This window comes from Chroicocephalus ridibundus, chromosome 9 (assembly GCF_963924245.1).
Source record: "Chroicocephalus ridibundus chromosome 9, bChrRid1.1, whole genome shotgun sequence".
NCBI lineage: Eukaryota > Metazoa > Chordata > Aves > Charadriiformes > Laridae > Chroicocephalus > Chroicocephalus ridibundus.
The window spans coordinates 23,516,976-23,530,451 of NC_086292.1; the positions used below are offsets into that span (position 1 = coordinate 23,516,976).

Sequence of the window (13,476 nt, forward strand, 5' to 3'; positions counted from 1 at the left end):
CATCAAACTATCTTGGAAGAGATATTTGCTTGAGAACGACTGTCTACTTCTTTAAAAGTAACTCTGGTTCCCAACCCAAGATACTTCAAAAGGATGTGGTTTCTCAGAAACGCTGAACAAACTCTTTTAACGACGAAGCAATACAGATCCTTTGCTATTTCAGGCTTTAGTTCTCAGTTTTTAAGACTTCCATGAAATAACGTGTTTCTGCTTAGCTCCTGTCACATTATCATTAGAACAAACAGTTTGTTCTACACTAGACTGAAAAAAACCAGACTAGAAAGTGGCTCAAAGTCCCCATCAGGCTCAAAGACGAGAGCTCCACAGCCTGAAGTACGGCAAGCCAGCTATGCGCACCGTTTCTCGGGGCCAATACTGGAATCAACATCATTTAATATGGTTATCAACCGCCTGGAATGTGCACTCAGGAAGTACGTGGACAACATGTACTTGACACTTGAGGCCAGGAGCCTCAACTTTGCTTCCTGAATTTTAGAATATGCGAAATTAGTGAGCTAACTGGCTGTCATCTCCACCCTTCCAGCATTCCTAAAAAATATTCTCAAGTTCAAGTATCACAAAAAGCCTTCCTTTAGATCAGGGCATCCACGGCTGAGTGAATTCTCCAAACTCTAGCTGCAAGAGGCAGAAAGACAAAGATTTACGTCACAGGACAGGCATTCTTAATGAAGTGAATGAAAAATGGAATAAAGTTAACTAAAACTAAACATCCCAACTAAAATTAAAAAGGTTATTTAAAAAAAAAAATAGCACAGAAAGTTTTCACAATAATGAGGTTTGTTTTCTGTTTTCCACCACATCAACTTCCAAAGCGTTAGAGAAAAATGGCAGCTTTCACATGAAAGAGTTTTCTGCGCAACTCTTTTTAGGTTAAACAAAGGCTCTCTTATTCTAATATCCAGCAGAGTGGGATAACTGTGTGCAGAAAAGATGTGCACAGTTTTATTGCCAGCACGGTTCTACAACCTCCACCAGACAGATGGTCTTTGAAACAACCCCATTCTGAAGCAATGAGCTCCAAGGCTCCTCCTGATTCTGTTCCAGCAGCAGCTGGAAAGGTAACTGAAGGCTGGTACAAACATCACAAACCACAAACGACAGAATCCCCCCCTACTGCCCCTGATCCAACGCGCAGTTCCGCAGGTGAGAGCTGAACTCAAAGATTCAAGAGCACCAGGAAAATTGTGCCGCTGTACGCGCATCCAGCCATATCCCAACCACATGCCTCGGAAAGACACGGGTTAAAAACCAGCTTTGCCCTTTCTCCTGCAGAAATAAAACCCTGAGGTGGGCCAGACAACAACTCTAGTGGACATCAACTCTCTGCTCCGGACGGCGAGTGGACCAGGGCTGCGGCACACAATAGGCAATGTAAAACCAGCTGTGGTTTCTAGCCTGGCCTGATAAAAATCACATTAGCAGAGGCTGGCTCAAGTCCCTGACTTACCTCTCATACAAACCCACACAATTTCACATTAGAAGAAAATATACCGGTATCGTGAAATTGGTATATATTACTATTGAAAACACTTCCCTGAAAACAATGCCTTAAGACACTGTGGGGCAAGGATTCCACTTTTCCATTATGAAAAAAAATACGAAGTGATACCCATTATCTGTCAATAATAAACTAGAAAAGGTAAATAAAGAGTAGGAAGATAACGTAACTTCTCTTCCAAGCAATCTTTCTTTCATTCATTGCAAAACAGCATTAGAATAGCCCCAGGGGTTCAGATCTTTCTAAAGGTACAAGTGTATACAGTTTTCCACAACATTCATATATCAAATGGACTTACAGCTTTTTAAAAACAAGTACTGCTATTCTTTATCCAAACTAAAAAATTACTTCTACTCCAGAAATGTTTTCACAACAAGCAAAAAATTTATGAGTTCATTTATTAGGCTAAATAGAACGTACATGTGAAGCTTATGCAATTTAGGTACCCTTTGAAGACTAACAAGCCAATGCATGACTGACAAAATATTGCAAGAAAAGAGGAGGAAACCTCTGGAACGGAGTGCTCCTCTACAAACAAGACAGACTTTATCTCAATCCAAAGAGAAACATGTTGCTGGCACTTAAAATGAGAACGGTTTGATAAGGGTTAATAGACAGAAGCACCAAGGAAAGATGCTAAGTGCAGGACCACAGGCGATTGAAGATGGCAACGCCTCTAGAAGTAAGATTATAGGAATTCTTCGCTTCTCCAGTTTAGACTGGAAAACTCTAAATTGGGGGTGTTATTTGAAGGCTAAAGAGAAGACACTATCCATGACTGCTCATGAATCACGGGGTATTTCAATTCATTGTCTCTGCAGAAACAACAGAAGTGAGAAGTACACCATTAGTAAGTTAAATTTAAAAGAGGAACCACAAAAAGATGAAGAAGTTGGTTGCATCTCAGTTTCTTTTTAACAGAAAGAGTGAAGTCTTTACTGACTGTAAGACAACGATTAGAAGACAATAAATTGAAAGTTCAAAAGGAAAGAATTTTAGGAAACCAGTCAGCTTGGAGGGGAAGCTATTAGAAGTAAGAAGGTATCTTGTATAAATTTAAGGCATGATCAAAAGGAAAAACAAAAAGCTCAAGCTGTCGGGTTCAGCCGTGTGCAGTAAGGGAGTCAAACAGTATGAACATCATGTTTGCCTTGTTTTTGCGCGTTTCCCTAAGCATTCACTACCGCATACTTTCTGGAGCGCACGCTGCTAGAACAGACCGGCCTTTTATTTGATCCACTACAATTATTTTTCTAGTCACACTTTGCATGCGCTACACGTTGAATTTGAAATGCAAGGCTTAGTTGGGAAATCTACACTTGAACCTCACCCTGATGTTATAACATTTGTCATAAAAATTATGGGGTTTTGCTTGCTCAAAGTGTTCCAAAATTTTATTTAGGAACTAGATCAAAACGAAAACAACCCACCCCCACCCCTAAAACCCAGACCTGCTCTCCTAACTCCTAATACATACAGATTTTCCCAGCCAGTTTTTCTAGTAATGCTTCAGCCGAGTCTAAGCTAAAAACCATCTAAGCACAACAGTAACTATATAATTAGTCCTACAGAAGTCAATGAACATACATTAAAAATGTTCAGACCTGATCCTAAAGATACACTTTTAGCTAATCTAACGCAAATCTGAGATCAACACACAGAACCTGGGTAAAATCTATTAGTTTGTCAGGTGCAAGATGATCCTGGAGAAGAAAAAAGTCTCAAGCCCTGCAGAAACACCTGCATACGGTGACTGCAGGAGGCAGAAGTCTCCCATGACCACAAACACCCAGTCGCCTTATAATTCAAATCCTGTAATGGTTAAAATTTATATTGAACAATAATAGCATTAAAAAAACCAACAACCCTCCGTTTAATTATATTTCACACAGTGATTATTAAGTCACTTGACAGGCCAATGGTACTGAAGAAATACAGGCGGGCAAATGTTCTTACCTGGTGTAATGCTCCAAAACCACCTCATGACCGCACGTCCTACCAACTATTCTTCTGTTACCCAAATATCCCACCTTTCTTTTTCACCTATCTCAAACAGAAAGGCAAGTCTCCCTCCTTAAGGAGGGTCCTATAAAGAGGAAATTACCAGATTTGCTGTCTCTCTGGTGGAGCAATATCGGCAATGCAGACAAGACTAAGGCTTCTCCCACAAGTAAGGACATTAGAATTCAAACACCTTTAACTTCACAATCAACCATAGCAAATGACGGGCATTATTTGTACTACAGCATTCAAGGAACAGGAGACAGAATATACATTTTAAGAAATTAAGTTCTCTTGCACAAAGATGTTTCAGATGCTGAAGTGTCAAAATAATTTAAAGGAATCAGCCAGTAAACGTATGCATTTCCCTGGCTCCCTGAGGAGAAAGGGAAGTTAAATCCAAGCTGCCAAGCATTTAAGATTAAGCATAAAGCAAAGATGCATGCATGAAATATAGTGAAATCTGTCTCAAAAAACCACCCGAACGAAAATCCAACGAAATTAAAACCTAAGTTTAGACTATAAAAGTCTTAATTATTAAATTATATTTAATATATTTATATATAATTAAATTATATTTAATATATTTAATTATAAAATACCTTAAGCTTCTATGAGTATGAGTTGCCCACCTTCTACTAGGAATGGAGATTCCAGCATGCCTCGAAAGAGGAGCGTAAATCCACGCCTGAGAACAGGCCAGGCTGCCAAAGCAGTGACACGTCTCACCCACCCTGTGCCCCCCCCGGACTCCTGGCGTGCTGGGGGCCACTCCGAGCCCTGCCACGCTGTTACACAGCTTGACATGTCATGGAGGGAATCTCCCACCTGCTGCAGGTGAACAACAACCAGGGCTGCGGAATTATCCTCGCAGAGACTCAAGGCTAAGCAGGAAAGAGCCCTCGGCATCTCCCAGCTGGAGCACGGCTACCGTTCCTGACTGGGGCTCAACAAGTACTTCCCCAGCAGCTGCATCAGTTCACTAGCTCCCGTCCCATTTTACATTACATTTCACCTTACGCTAGCACCATTTGCATGGCCGTACTGCGAAAAAGTGCTAGTTTAGAGCTCAGGAGAATGTTCCAAGCCTGTACAACTCCCATTCAGGTATGTCTGTAATGCAACATAAACTGTCTTTTCACATCATCATTAGTCTTGCCATCTTCTTTACCGGGAATAATTAAATGCAGATGCTCAGAAATTTTATTAAAAAGAAACACTGACGAGCTAACACTAAACTTGAATTATCCACATCTGAAAACATCATTCTTCATTTTACTACTGTCAGTATCAAGCTTCCGAAGGCTCTCAAGAGCTGCTAACAACTTACAAGCGTTTGAACAAAACAGTTTAGAAAATAAACGCACTTGTATTACATTTCCCTCCTTCCTTGTTTTAGCAATCCTGCTTTGAGAAGTAAAATGTAGCAAAATCCTTGGAAAGAGTACATAGCGTTTTTTTATTAGCAAACTGAAGCTGCCAGTTTCCGTTGTGATACTTCAGTAGTGACCATCTACATAATCTAAGAATACGATTGGTCTTTAGTGTAATCACTAAGAATTTCCTTGTTTTCTATCGTGTTTTAATCTTCAAGAGAGTCACGTAAGTACTGTGTAAATGCTATGGATCATTCTAAGACTGGGGAAAATGGATCCATGAGTCAGCAGGTATTCAAAGGTACTACTGGAATGCACTGATCTTAAGCTGAGGTCTGTAAGCTCAACATTAAAGTGACAAATGATGTATGTAAAAAAAAAAAAAGAAAAATTACAAAAATATATGCTTGAAAGTCTACTAAAGCTTGAGGGTCCTCACCCAACTTGTTGGGAAACTAAGAAAGGAAGTAAGAGATCCGGCTTTCATTACCAACCAGACAAACGGCACTTAGCAGGAACAAACCAATTTAATTGTTTACATAACAATGTTTCTTCAGTCAGAAAAATTAACTGAGGCTTCTAGGAGAACCCAGAAAACACATTTCACAGAGAGACTGAAGTACCACTGGAGATGCTCACTGTTCAACTGGGCAAGGCCCCGAGAAACCTGCGCCTCACTGGCCCTGTTGTGAGCAGGAGCCTGTCCCGCACAACCTACAAAGATCTCATTCAACCTATGTAACTACAGGATATGAAGTTGAGTTTATATTACAGGAGTACAATCACCTTCGCACTGTTTGGGTACTTTAAGTATCAGTTCCTTATGATGGGAAAGGGGAAAACTAAAGATGCATCGGAAGAGCCAAGTTTGCCTAAATACGTATCTGCTTCCTACAAAGGGTCTTAATTCTGCCAGCCATGGATTTTGATGTCAGAATTAATGAAAAAACACAAATCTTCATTTGGAGCTTTCAAAGACAGAGTTACAGAAGGGACAAAACAAACCAAAAACCAAACACCACACAACAATAATCCCCCAAAACTATCGTTACATTCACCTAAAAACCAAAACTCAATGTGCACCACAATGTGTTTTAAGCAGCCTGCTCCTATGCTGTTATCTGGTACAGGGGAAAAAAAAACCAACCCACAAACCCAAGACTAAGGCACAAACTGACAGCTAGATTTGGTGGGAGGAAGATGGACCATTCCAGAATTCATTTGGGTTTTTTTTTTTTTTTTAATAGGTTCTGATCACAAGTCCTTTGCATAAGCTACCTAGCACTTTACATTACAATTGAAATAGAACCAGGTTTCTGAAACTACTGATTCATCCTGATTTTCAGAAATCTCAGGAGAAAAGAACTCTGAAGCTTGCCAAGCTTACGTCAAAAGGGACGTCCTCCACCACCTCCAGCATCCCCCTCAAACTCCGCACATCCTAGTTGCGGGTTCAGCGTTCAAATCTTAATGTTAATGTATCACTAGTGTTAAGTATATACATGTTTTAAAATTCTTCTTTGAAAAAGGAAGAAGGAAGCCCGGTTAATTAACTAATCCCAGAATTCTTAGTATTTACTTAGGTTGCAAAATTAAGCATTGAACAATTAAACTATGTCCAAATGTAGAACGACTGTGCATACTGATATAAACAGCAACCACTTCAGCCGCAAAACAGACAAAAACGTTTTAGAATTTACTGGCAAAGAATGTTCAAGAATGACGGCAAAATAATTTTTGCGTGTAACTCCGTAATTCGCATACAAATACATGGTTGCCCTCCAACATCAAGAGCTGTGGTGACCAAACGGAGCACCCATCAGCTCTCAGGAAACTACGCTGGCCAACGTACCTTCCTTCTCGCAAGGAAAGTTAAATACATTTAAAGTCTATTGTCAGAAGTTTACATAGTAACGTTTAAATTGATTTTTATCTGTTGTGTATTTTCTTAAGTAAAATAGAAGTATATTCTGTACTCAACTAACCCTTGTGGATGCTCTGTATCTTAATTGACATATATCAAAATGACACAAGACAGACAAAAACTCCAAACTGGTTCATAAGCCCCAGAAGAATTTATCCTGGAATGACAAACAGCGGATTCACACTCTGCAGCACAGCCTTCCCACAAATGGGAAGCAACTCTAACAGAAGACACAGACACAAGTTGTTATGAAGTTACACCTCAGCATTTAACACTGATGTTGGTTTACTTTCAAAAAAATATTAGGCATCTGTAGAAAATAAGATTTCACATACAAGTATTTAATGCCATGTAAAAGATCATCCTCCAAATATTTTTTTTTTAATACGACATTGTCATAGTTGAAATTTAATTCCAAATCACCTGGAATATTAACTGCAAAACCTGTATCTAGAAAAGCTCCCTCAAACCAATGAAACCTTTAGAAGAGTATAAGCCTTTTTAATCCGAGCACAGAGTCAACGTGCAGAAAGAGAAAATCACTTGAAGTTTCTACAGAAGCAAAAGACCATTTTAAGAAATAGGCTTTTCAGTGCCCCTGCTCAGCAGGACTTGCTTTAGAAACCGTATGGTTAGAATTTTCACATTTAAATAAACTTAAAATGATGTTACCAGAACTTCATCTTCATGATTAATACCGCAGTAGCTCACAATTAAAAAAAAAAAAAAAAAGAAAACTTGAAGGATAAGTCTTAGACATACTTTGCATTCTCAGCAATGTTACAAGTGCAGCTAGTTCTACTTCTGTGCTTCCAGTGTTGCTTCCTATTTATCTTAGGTACAATATTGTGAGGTTTCCACTTTCATGTACTTCTCTAGCTTTGACGCATTGTATTTAATTAGTAACTCATAAATGCATATGCTGACTTTTTAAAACGGAGATTCATCCAGCTGTATTACTTGGTTCTTGATTTTTTTTTTGAAAATAGCAACTCAAGTCAAAGGCACCAAACAGTGCTAGGAACAGAGAATAGAAAGCTATTTCACTGCACACCCCTACCTTGACACTGCATGCAGTTCCTGGCTTATCTCAACACAGCTACAGTACGACATACACAAAGAGTATATGCACACGCATGAGAATTTTTCAGTGTAAGAGATTATACAGAATAGGTTTCATCAGCCTGGAACAGACAACTGAGGTCACGATCTATTTTCATTATTTTCTGTAAAAATACAGGGCTGCAAAGGAAGTTATCAAGTAAGAGGTTAAAAAGATTATTATTAGCTTTTAATAGAGAGTCGTGGGCTAGAAACACCTTTTGTATCAATACAGGTATGTCCAATTTATATATCAGAAAAGTATTTCTCTAATATGTAGTATATATATAATCTTTTCTTCTATAATATATAATCCTACACATAACCATGACCAGAGAGACTACGCATAAATAAGGACCAGCACCCTTTCCCAAGCGCCTACTATGCCAGGGAGACAGCAGCAAAGATAAAAAGAACCCATTGCAAGTGACACGAGAGTAATTTGACAGTAAAGAAAATAATAGTGAGAAGTTTCTGAAACGGCTAGGAGAAAGCACACTGATTCAGAGTTGCACCTTTTATGCAGTGATAAAATTGCCCCATGCATGGATGAGAAACTTGGGACTCCTGAGCAAGCTTGGAAAAAGCATAAAGGAGGTGTTTGTGTTTCGTTGCCGCCAATGCGACCACTGTCTAATAGCTAGAGAGAGAAGAAAAAACCCTCCAGGAAAATGCATTACTTTGGCCGGCTTCACAGCTTGCAGTGCAGATTCATTCATCTACTCAGTCTTCTAACAATTACACACTACTAAAGTGAAACACGGGGTACTGGACTGTGCTAATGTGAGCGACCATGTTTCTTGTAGCAATGCACTTTCAGGTATTTCAGCACAGGGCTGCTCCGTCCTAGAGAGCAGCTAACCATCTTCTCACGTTGCTTCTCAGTTTCATATTCCTCTGTTTGTGTTTCTTCTTTGAGCTGTTTAAAAGAACAAAAAACACTCCCAAGACTGTAGGTGGCTAGAAGCAGCTTTTTCATTTTTTTAACCAGGTGTTTGACAGAGCAAGAATAGCTTCTATTTTTGTGAAAGAGATATTACAAAGTGGTGTTTGGGTTCTAAATCCAACAACTGAAGAGCTAGGAAATACCTGCTTTACGGTTAGCCAGATCACTAACTTTAGTTGCATATTCAGTCTGTGCAGTTAAAGTGACAAATGAAAAAACTACACGACCGCGTAATTAAGCTTCTCATCAAGCACAGAAGGAAGGTAGCGCAAGCAATATCAAACTGCATTTTACAGATTCTGAGTTCTTGGCTTTTCAAACTAAACAGCACTACTAAAGAAAAAAATCCTTTAAAAAAAAAAAGTACACTCTTACTACTTTAGGGACTTAAAAAAGCACCCCGTCAGATCAAACCACAGCTCTTCCTTGTGAATTACGTGTTTCTGTAACTGAACAGACCAACAGTTGTCTCTTGCAGACTTCTATTACCAGGGAGGAAGGACCGAGATCCAGCTCACTGGCTCTGGAATCAAGGCAGCCTTGTGGAACTCAGTATTCCAGCCCATCCTCATAGAACACGGTCTCCTAGTCTACACTGGACACGTCTACATTAGACATGTCTAAATCGGCAGTTTAGTTCAAGCAATTCTTGTTTTTCACATAAGTCGTCTCCACTCGCCACATGTTGGTTCAGGTACATGAGGTTTTTCCTGAAATTTGCACTCATTAAAACCTAAAACAGAAGCTCTGATCTACAGGATGGAACAACTGGGGGACATGCCGGTGCCGACCTGCAGCACACCAGTGCAGGGACGAAACCAACACATGAGTCCAGGGAATGGATCACCATGGTACCACAAGAGAAGGATCCAGGCATCCCAACAGAAGACCGCACACTGCTCCAGCTCTTCAATATACACGTTCGGTTATTTTAGCATAGCATGAGTAAAACAAAAAATAAAGATCACGCCATCAAGACAAGGGGATCATTTGCTCCTCAAATTGGCGTCAGAAGGGGTAAACTGGCACACCAATTGGCCGTACAGTCAAAAGCACATTATTGCATGTCAAGGATTATCTTCCTCTCCACTTCTGAAGGCATCGCATCACCACAAATCTTTTGTAGTTTGGAGTGGTATGCAGCAAATCCCACAGGAAGATTATTTGTTTCCCTAAATAAGACGGCACTTTAGTCTAGGCTGTAATTCTTGAAACAGCTTACTACCAGAAAGAGGGAAACGCGTTTCCCTGACAAGTCAACAAGACTTATTAAGCTTGCGTATTACAGCACAGGGCACCTCTCTCCCACTTACACTGGACATTGCTTAGTGGTCTGATTCTGTCAATTTCCTTTTTGTTCTTGAAATTTTTAAATTCCAAGTTTCAGTTTCAAATTATTTTAATTCTTTCAACAGAAAACTAATATAAAGGGAAAGTAACCATCATCTGTAAATGAAGCAGAGTCTGGATTTGTTAAGGATTACCTAAAATGCACACAAAACTCCCAAGTAAACTCTTATGCTATGGTCTCTGTGTGCTCGGTTATATACATCCCAGGCCTTTGCCCTGCAGAGTTTACAACCTAGACAGACATGAGGCACAGACAAAAGGCTACAACTGATCAACTCTAATGTCTTTACTAATGACTTCTGTGCAGAAAAAATTGTTTGACGCTGGATAAATTAAGCAGAAACATTTTTAAAGTAAGCTAGACTGCTGGAAGTCAAATAATACCGGAAAACAAGGAGAGTGAAGTAAGAGCGAAGCAGAAAAAGCCCTGAAGAAGACAGGTAGACTCACAGTCTGTAAGCACAGAGTGCAGGGGTCCAGCGGCAGCTCCAGGATGTTCTCCTGAGACCAAGGCCACTGCTGCTGCAGCTCCAGCATCTGCTCTTATTTGCTGGTGCCTCCCGCTGACTCCATCCTACTCGTGCCAGACCTCATGGCAGCCTCCAAGACCGGCTGTACCCACTTCTATTAGCTTAATAAAAAGTAGGGAATATCACCCATTACTGGATGTGACAATTTGCAGTGAGCACTTCCATAAAGCTTTTACTTCTAGGCCAGTCTTTGACATATCAAGTTCTTGTCCACTACTTACTGGTCCCACCTATTAAACAGAGGTGAGGTGACAAATTGAAGTAGATGGTTCTTTGCACGCACAGATGGCCAGGGATTTGCTCATTGTGCAGTTAAACCTGCTGGCCAGCAGCCTACGCACAGGCCTGAGGTGCGGGGCTCCTTCCAGCCCTGTAACTACAAAAACCTTTTTTGAGAAATCCTATGTTGACACTTGAGAACACATTAGTGTTTTAGTTCTATAACAAAAATTAAGACTTTTTTTTTTTTTTCCCCTCCTCACCTAAAGTGCTATACCTCCTCTAGATCCATCAGACCTGGCAGCAGATTCTCCCAGCAAGCAGCAAACAGTCCCAGGTTACTTGGAAAAATGATGAGAATCAGACTGCTGGAAAAGCACAGAACTCAAGAGTTCTCTAAACACTGTCATGTAGAACTTTTACCACAAAAGATATAGCAAGTATCTTTGCCAGCCTTGCCAGTAAAATTAATACATACTTTTGAATCAGCTCCAACAAAGCTTTCCAAGTCAGATGAGAAGATACTTTTCACAAACAAAAAAAAAAATCCAAAAAAGCAAAGGCTAGTCCATTATGTTTTTTAATCGCACAAGGTTTTGCAATACAATTCATGATCTGAATACATTTGCCCCCTCTTCAAATAATAAGTTACAAAGCAGAAATATGTATCACAATAAGTTTTTAGATTGATTAAAAGCAGAAAGATCTCAGAGGTTAAATCTTTTTGATATTCCAAGGCTCAAAAATCGTCAACGTGATGGCAAATTTAGTTTTGATGGATGGAGACTATAAAAAGTAAAAAAATTACACATCCCATATTTCTTGTAGGTCAGTATTTCAGATGAAGCTACAACATGGATTATTTTTTTTTTTTTAAGATTAGATTAATTTATTAGCGGTATTCTTCATTACGCAATCCTTTTATGCAAGCAAACTGAAAATCAGTTGCGTTAACTTCAACTCACTGAACTAAGTCTTTTCTTAACTGGTCCATAATACCAAGTATCCTTAACAAGTATCGTTATTACTGGCCTAAGGCCTTATTACTGGCCTACTGGCCTCGGACAACATATACAGCTCCTTTTCCCTCAGCCCAAACACTGCACAGGCTGGGAAACCACGCCAGGGACATTCCACAATTGCTTGCCTGTAAGTATGTCACTCCCAGGTTACACATCTGATGCATTTCTGAGCATAAACACTATGCTCTCCCCCCAAAAAGCATAAAAGCCTAGTTTCTCTTTTCGTTCAGATGTGCAGAAGTCAGTATTGAGCCACCGCATTTTTTTCAACATGTTTGATTTCTAGAATCTACATTTAGTATATACATCAGATATGAATGTTACTTCCTTGAGCTGAAAATTGGATTTGGTGTTGCTATTCGGTTACCTGCCATCACTTTAATCAACATTGATACCACCAGCAAAACCAACTTTATTCAGACAGGAAAAAGTGTATATTATAAAGGCAAAAGAAGAGTATCATAAATTAACATTCAATATTAAGCTGTAAGTTTTCTTGGTTTTAATCCATAATCACATGAATGACTCTACAGCTTAGAAGGGCCAGAATATTATTTTACAAATAAATTGTAAAAAAAAAAAAAATCAACAAAGTCATGCAAGTAACGCTAGGCAATGATATCTTAAACACCAAGCACGTCCCCTCCCATCCCACCTCCTCGGCAGACACAGGCAGGAATCACCATGTGGGAACTCTGCGGTGGTGCCCAGCTTGTTATTGGCCATGACAGCATGGCTCCTTCCGCAGTCATGTTGGGAATACACTGCTGTTACTGCTCAGCTAGATAAGAAGGTAGCAGGTGGTGAGAAAGGAGAAATTTCAAAGTTAATATATTTACAGGCAATCATTCACCTACTTATAATTGCTTGGAGGTTCCTTCAGAATTAAAAACCGGGAATCAAGTTTGCTGTGACAAAGTCATGAACAAATAAGCCTGATGGCACCACTATATTTATCCTGAGCAAGTAAATTGTTTCTTGAGCTGTCAGTCTAGTACCTTTCATATTTACTAAATTCATGTTTTAAGAAGTGCTCACAAAAAAGGAGATAAACTGCTAAAGGCATAGGTTGACTTTGTTCAGCATTGCAATATAGCACAAGAGCCCATCTTTGAAAAAAGAAAACAAAACAGAAGACACAACTCTTCAGTTAAGCAGACAGTGATTACACTGATGTGATATACTCAATTACTTAACTGCCAGGGGGGCTAATGTTGTTCACGCTGCGAGAAGCAAAATTACACACATTAATAAAATGATTGGAATATTCAATATACCTCTTGATATCTCATGACCTATGATTTATTTTTTCCAGAAGTTCATTTAACAGCAGCAGCAGATCTGTTTGAACACGCAGAAGACAAATTCAGGGAAATAATAAAATAAAGGGGTTTTGGCCAAAGAGCTACAATGACAATTCACAGTTAAAAAAAGATACAACAAGCAAAAGATGAGAGCTAAACAGCCAGATATCGTCATTATGCTTTT

The 13,476-nt window shown here is 39.4% G+C and overlaps 1 protein-coding gene across 4 annotated transcripts in view; it reads right to left on the reverse strand.

The window, feature by feature from the left end:
- LRCH2 (leucine rich repeats and calponin homology domain containing 2) overlaps positions 1 to 13,476 on the reverse strand; it is a 53,199-nt gene that overhangs the window by 36,642 nt on the left and 3,081 nt on the right. The window lies entirely within an intron of this gene.